This window comes from Callospermophilus lateralis, chromosome 3, assembly GCF_048772815.1.
Source record: "Callospermophilus lateralis isolate mCalLat2 chromosome 3, mCalLat2.hap1, whole genome shotgun sequence".
NCBI lineage: Eukaryota > Metazoa > Chordata > Mammalia > Rodentia > Sciuridae > Callospermophilus > Callospermophilus lateralis.
In genome coordinates this window covers 149,034,551-149,040,542 of record NC_135307.1, presented here as the reverse complement: position 1 = coordinate 149,040,542, position 5,992 = coordinate 149,034,551, and the positions used below count along the sequence as shown (strand labels likewise).

The following is a 5,992-nucleotide window of genomic DNA, read 5'->3' as shown; positions in this document are numbered from 1 at the left end:
GTGGCAAGCACAGGCCTTTTAATGCCAGGAGCATCCCTTCTGAATTCTTCCAGCTAAATGCAATTTAAAGAGGTCAGAGGAAGATAAGCGTTTTTTTATTACATCCTCCAAGTCCTGCTCATTCAGTTTCCTTTTATTCAGGTAGGTAACTTCTGACCTTCAACAGTGCCTCAAATAGAGTCATATATCACTCAGGACCTATCACACCTGTGGGAGAGAAAGCCTCCAATAGTCCAGTGTCTCTTGCCCTGGAGCATGTCTGTGTTTCCTTGCTGCTGCACATGTTTGTTCTCCAGAAATCTTTGCCAAAGTAAAGAAAAGTAGAAACACAATAACCATATGTTGAAGTAGGCAAGGAAAGTCCTCCACCAGGCCACTGTCCTGGTATGATATGTGGCCTCCCAGCCACTGAAATTATACACAGAGGGAGTCACTTAAACAATGCAATGAAAGCATCTTTATCTGAGATGACAGGATCAAAAAATACATTTCTCCTCCATTATTTCCAGTTGGGTTGAAAATGCATTGTTCTATGTTGTTTAAACCTCAGTGTGAACCAGGGAACCAGCTTTCAACCTTAAAACCAACAGAGTTGTGCGAAACATCTTGCTTTGAGAGATGTCAGAGAGGTAGAGTCTTTCTCATTCTTGGTCTGCATTTTTCATTTTTCAAGACTGTAGGTATTGCAGATATCATCATTCCATTTAGAATTTATTTTCCCTGGGGAATCAGGAGTCTTCAGGGTGATGTACAGCAAGTGAAGTTTCAGAATCATGGAGACTGGTGATAAATAAGGTGAGACAAGAGAAAGGGAGAAAGAAAAGAAGGAAAACAATTTTGAGCACAGAAGCTAAAACCAAGTAATTCTATTTAAAGCCTAGGGAAGAAATAAGATGTACCAAGAGGCATTGCCCTGTTTGCTTTTGGAGTCAGCTCCAGGGAAACAGGCTAACACAGGAAGTATAACCAAATCAGGACATTGCCCTGCTCTGGGCTACTCCCCAATGATATAACTGAGAGCCTGCATCCCACATCACATTTGTGTACACGAAAGTCTTTTCCATCTCTCACACCTCTGTATAGGAAACTGTTTCCCATAACCAGTTTTGAAAATCAAGCTTTCTTCATCCACAAACTAGCCAGCTAACAAGATTTAATTTAAAGCTCCATTCATAGCTGCTCACTCTGATCCTGGTTTTATTGTTATTGTTGTTGTTTGTTTTGTTTTTTGTCAAATCAATGTTCGTATTTTGTGTGAGACCTCTGTGAACCATTAACAGACTATAAAAAAACAATAATCAGTATACCCAACACTGATTTAGACTTACCACAACCACATGTGGCTTTTGATGTTGGGAGTCTTATGCTGCATACTGGGAAGTTTTCAGTCCTACTGTACTTTATTCCCTAAGATGAGTAACTGATTTGCATTGCATGCTCTTGGAACTAACTTGGAGGAGTTAGTGCCATTTCTTTTTCAATATCCTACCTAAAGGATCTCTTTTTTTATTATACATTTTTTATTCTAATTTGTTATATGTGACAACATTATAATCCATAGTACACATATACAGCACAATTTTTCATATATCCTTTTGTATAAAAGTATATTCACACCATTTGTGTCTTCATACATATACTTAGGGTAATGATGTTCCTCTCATTCCACCATCTTTTTTACACCCCTTGCCCCCTCCCTTCCCCTCCCTCTCCTTTGCCCTATGCTAACTGAAGTTAGTCAATCCCCAAAAAACAAATGCCAAATGTTTTCTCTGATATAAGGAGGCTGATTCATAGTGGGGTTGGGAGGGGGAGCATGTAAGATTAGACGAACTCTAAAGGATCTCTTTTAACTTGGGATTTGATGATACAACCAGAAATAGTCTCGTTGAAAAGAATGGAACCTTCCAAATGGAGGCCAAGAATGTGAAGTTTAGTATTATCTCAAAGGCACATTGATTTAAAATATAGAGTATTAAGAGAAAATCTGAGGTATAGTAATGCCTATAAATGAGGGGACTGATGGATTTCATTGAAATTATAGTTGTTATTCATAGTTCCTAAGAGAAAGGGACATGCCATGTCATAGAAAGCCACAGAAAGAAGCACTAGGATTGGTCAGGAGACAAAGGGAGAAAGCAGAACTGCAAGCAAGCATCCTGGTTGTATTGTTAAAGAAAGGAATGAGGAAAATAGGGTATGCAAACTTAGGATTGGCTGATTTGAATAATTGCTGTGGGCTCTGGAGCATGTTGCTGTTTCAGGTTGTTGGGTACCTGGTCCTAAGGTGATTTGGGCAGATGGGTAGAAGCTTGGAATATGAGACTCCAGTGATTGGAGTTGGTTGGGGATGTAGAGTCTGTATTGGTTTGTTTGCACATGAAAATTGCCTTGCCGGGAGTGTTGTTTACTATCCTTAGGAATAAGGGTAGCTCTGGAAGGGGAGTGCCTCTAGATCAGCAAGACCTCAGATGTCTAAGCACTAGAATACAGGAAGTATAATGATATGGTTAATATACAACTACACCTGTAGCAAGGTGCTAGCTCATTTTGAGATGTGTAGAAGCATAGACCTGACCAGACATGGTGTCCTGTCCAGCCTGACTGAGCCTCCTTACCCATTGCTCAATGGATTTCCACAAGCTATATGCTTGAGGGAGCTTCTCTGCCCCACTTTATGACATCCTTCAGAGCCAGGGTTTTGCTCACCCCTAGTCTCTTCTGTAGCTCACAACTGTCCATAGTTGTTCCTAGTAATTTTGACTCCTCTTACATATTAATCTACTAACCCCAGGTGTGCAAAAACACCCTTGCTGTAGGACACTCAGTGCACACCATGGAACCCAAGTTGGGTATTGCTTCACCTGAGGACTTGGGACTAACAAAGACAGCCTGTCCTCTCCATGCAGGCATTCTGGAGAGAAGATGTTGAAACACCGAAGAGGTCTCCATGTCAACCCCAGTTGGCTGTACTTGAGATTTAGGTACTTTGAGTAGGGAAAGGTAGCTTTTTCTGTCCCTTTTGGTTAGTGGTGCTATAATATTAGATTGAATCTTTTTGCAATGTTCTGTAAAGTCTCACGATCTCCCTCCCAATTGTTCAGCAATTGGAAGGACAAGTTCATGGGTCCCCTCAACCTTGTTGACATCCCTCTCTGCAGTCTTTCCTGGGTTATAACCACAAACTTTCCCCTGCCACAGGGTCTGAGGTATTGCTGGTTCACTGTTTCATGCCCCATTTACATTCCAGCTATAGTAGCAGTGATAGTGCTGAACATAAAAGCACTTATTTATATATACCTCTTAGAGGAACTGTTTTGTCTTTTGCCATGCTCTCATTGGATTGTTGGGTCTTTTAGTGCTGAATTTTGAGAGTTCTTTATGTATTTTGAATACGATTTCTTTGTCAGCTATGTGGGTTACAGATATTTTATTTGGTTCCATGGCTTGTCTTTTCACTTCTTTAAAAAAAATTTTAATTGACATGTAATAATTGCACATACATATGAGATACTCTGTAGTATTTTGATATGTACAATGTATAATTTTTTGTATTTTTGTCACCTCAAACATTTATCACTTTTTATTTTTATTTTTTAGTTATATATGAAAGCAGAGTATATTTTTAAAATATTTTTAATTTTCATTGGACCTTTATTTATTTATTTATATGTGGTGCTGAGAATAGAACCCAGTGTCTCAAACATGTAAGGCAAGCATTCTACCACTGAGCCACAACTCCCATCCAATAGTAGAGTATATTTTGACATACTGGGAATCTTTAAAATTCTCTCCTCAAGCTATTTGAAATACATTATTACATCTTTTCACTTCTTAGGGTCTTTCACATAGCAGAAGATTTTAATTTTACTAAAGCCCATTTTCTCAATTTTGTTTTTGAAGTCATGAGGCCCTATATCCCAAATGTTTTCCCCCTATGTTTTCTTCTAAAAGCCTTATAGATTTGTGTTTTACATAGAAACCCATGATTCATCTTGACTGATTATTGTATAAAATGTGATATTTAGGTTAGGTTGTTTTGTTGTGGTTTTGCTGATGGGCATCCAGTTTGCAAATGGATATCCGTCTGTGGAGGAGTGTATCCTTCCTCCACTCAACTGCTTTTGTACTTTTGTTAAAAATTATGTGGCCATTTCTTGCTTCAACAAACGTACTAAAAATGGAACGATACAGAGAAAACTATCATGACCCCTATTGCAAGGATGATGTGTAACTTTGTGAAGCATATTTTATTAATGCCACTGAATCATATACTTGAAATAATTTAAATGATACATTCCATGTTGCTTTTTATATACTTTTTTAAAACTGTACTTTAATATACCAACAATGATTGAATTATAATTCAATTATAATTCACTTCAAGTTGGCAAACTGATATGTGAATTACATCTCAATAAAGTTTTTTAATGTAGCCAAATGCAAATGATAATAATAAATCAATTGGCTATAGTTGTGTAGGTATATTTCTTTGCTACAATTATAACTACACAAGTATAGTTATAATGCCTTTGTAGTTATAATTTTGCTATACTTGTATCTGTGAACTTGTTAAGCTCACATATTAGTTCTAGGAATCTTTGTAGATTATTTGGGATTTCCTACGTAGAATATCATGGCAATTGCAAATGTAGATGCCATGGTATTTATTTATTTCTTCCTTTCCCACCTGTATGTCTTTTGTTTCTTTTTCTTACCTTTTCATTTATTGCTCTGTCTAGAACTTCCAGTATCCTGCAGAATAAAAGTGATGAGAACAGGTCAGGCATGGTGGTGCATGCCTGTAATCCCAGAGACTAGGGAGGCTGGGACAGGAGGATCATGAGTTCAAAGCCAGCCTCAGCAACTTAGCAAGACACTAAGCAACTCAGTGAGACCCTGTCTCTAAATAAAATACAAAATAAGGCTAGGGATGTGGCTCGTGGTTACTGTGTTCCTGAGTTCAATCCCTGGTACCCACCCACACCCAAAAATGTGATGAGAGCAGTTGTCTGCACCTTTTCCCCAACCACAGGGGAAAAGAAGTCAGTTTTAATCATTAACTATACTGTTAGCTGTTAAATTTCTGGATTTTTGTATCAAGCTAAGGAATTTCCCTTGTGCCTCCAGTGTTCTGAATTATTTTTACCATGAGATAGTCATGTGACTTCTATTCTTTAGCCAATTAATGAGGTAGGTTACACTGATAAATGTTTGAATATTGAACCAGACTTGCACATATATCACTAAGTTCTTTTGCTTAATTTTAATCAGATTGTTTTGTTAATAGGTTGTAGATGTTTCTACATATTTTGAAGATTAACTTCTTGACTTGAAAATATTTTCTCTGATTCTTTAATTGCCTTTTCATTCTGTCATTTCCATTGTTGTCCAGAAGCTGTTTAGTCCAACGTAGTCCTGCTTCTCTATTTGTGCTTTCATTGTTTGTGGTTTGGGATCTCACCTAAGAAATCAAGAAGTTTTCCCCCTATGTTTCTTCTAGAAATTTTACAGTCTCAGGTCTTAAATATAATTTTTTAATCCATTTTGAGTTGATTTTGGTGTATAGTGTAAGATAAAGAACCATTTTTTTCTTTTGCATGTGAATATCTAGTTTTCTCAACACTATTTGTTGAAAAGACTATATTTTCTCTGCCATGTATTCTTGGCACCCTTGTAGAGGATCAGTTGACCGTATATGTATTGCTTGCTTTCTGGGTTTCAATTCATTCCAATAGTGTCTGGTTTTTTTTTTGTTGTTGTTGTTGTTGTTTGTTTGGTTGGTTTTTAGTTGAAGATGGACACGATATCTTTATTTTTTTATTTATTTTTATGTGGTGCTGAGGATCGAACCCAGTGCCTCATATGTATGATACAAGTGCTCTGCCACTGAGCCACAATCCCAGCCCTGTGTGTGTGTCTGTTTTTATGCCAGCACCATATGATTTTGATTACTGTGGCTTCATAATGTATATTGAAATGAGAAAGTGTG

General features: G+C 37.4%; 1 pseudogene; it reads left to right on the top strand.

The window, feature by feature from the left end:
* The first annotated feature begins 4,157 nt into the window (after window positions 1-4,157).
* On the top strand, window positions 4,158-4,258 carry LOC143396037 (U6 spliceosomal RNA; annotated as a pseudogene).
* The last annotated feature ends 1,734 nt before the right edge of the window (window positions 4,259-5,992 follow it).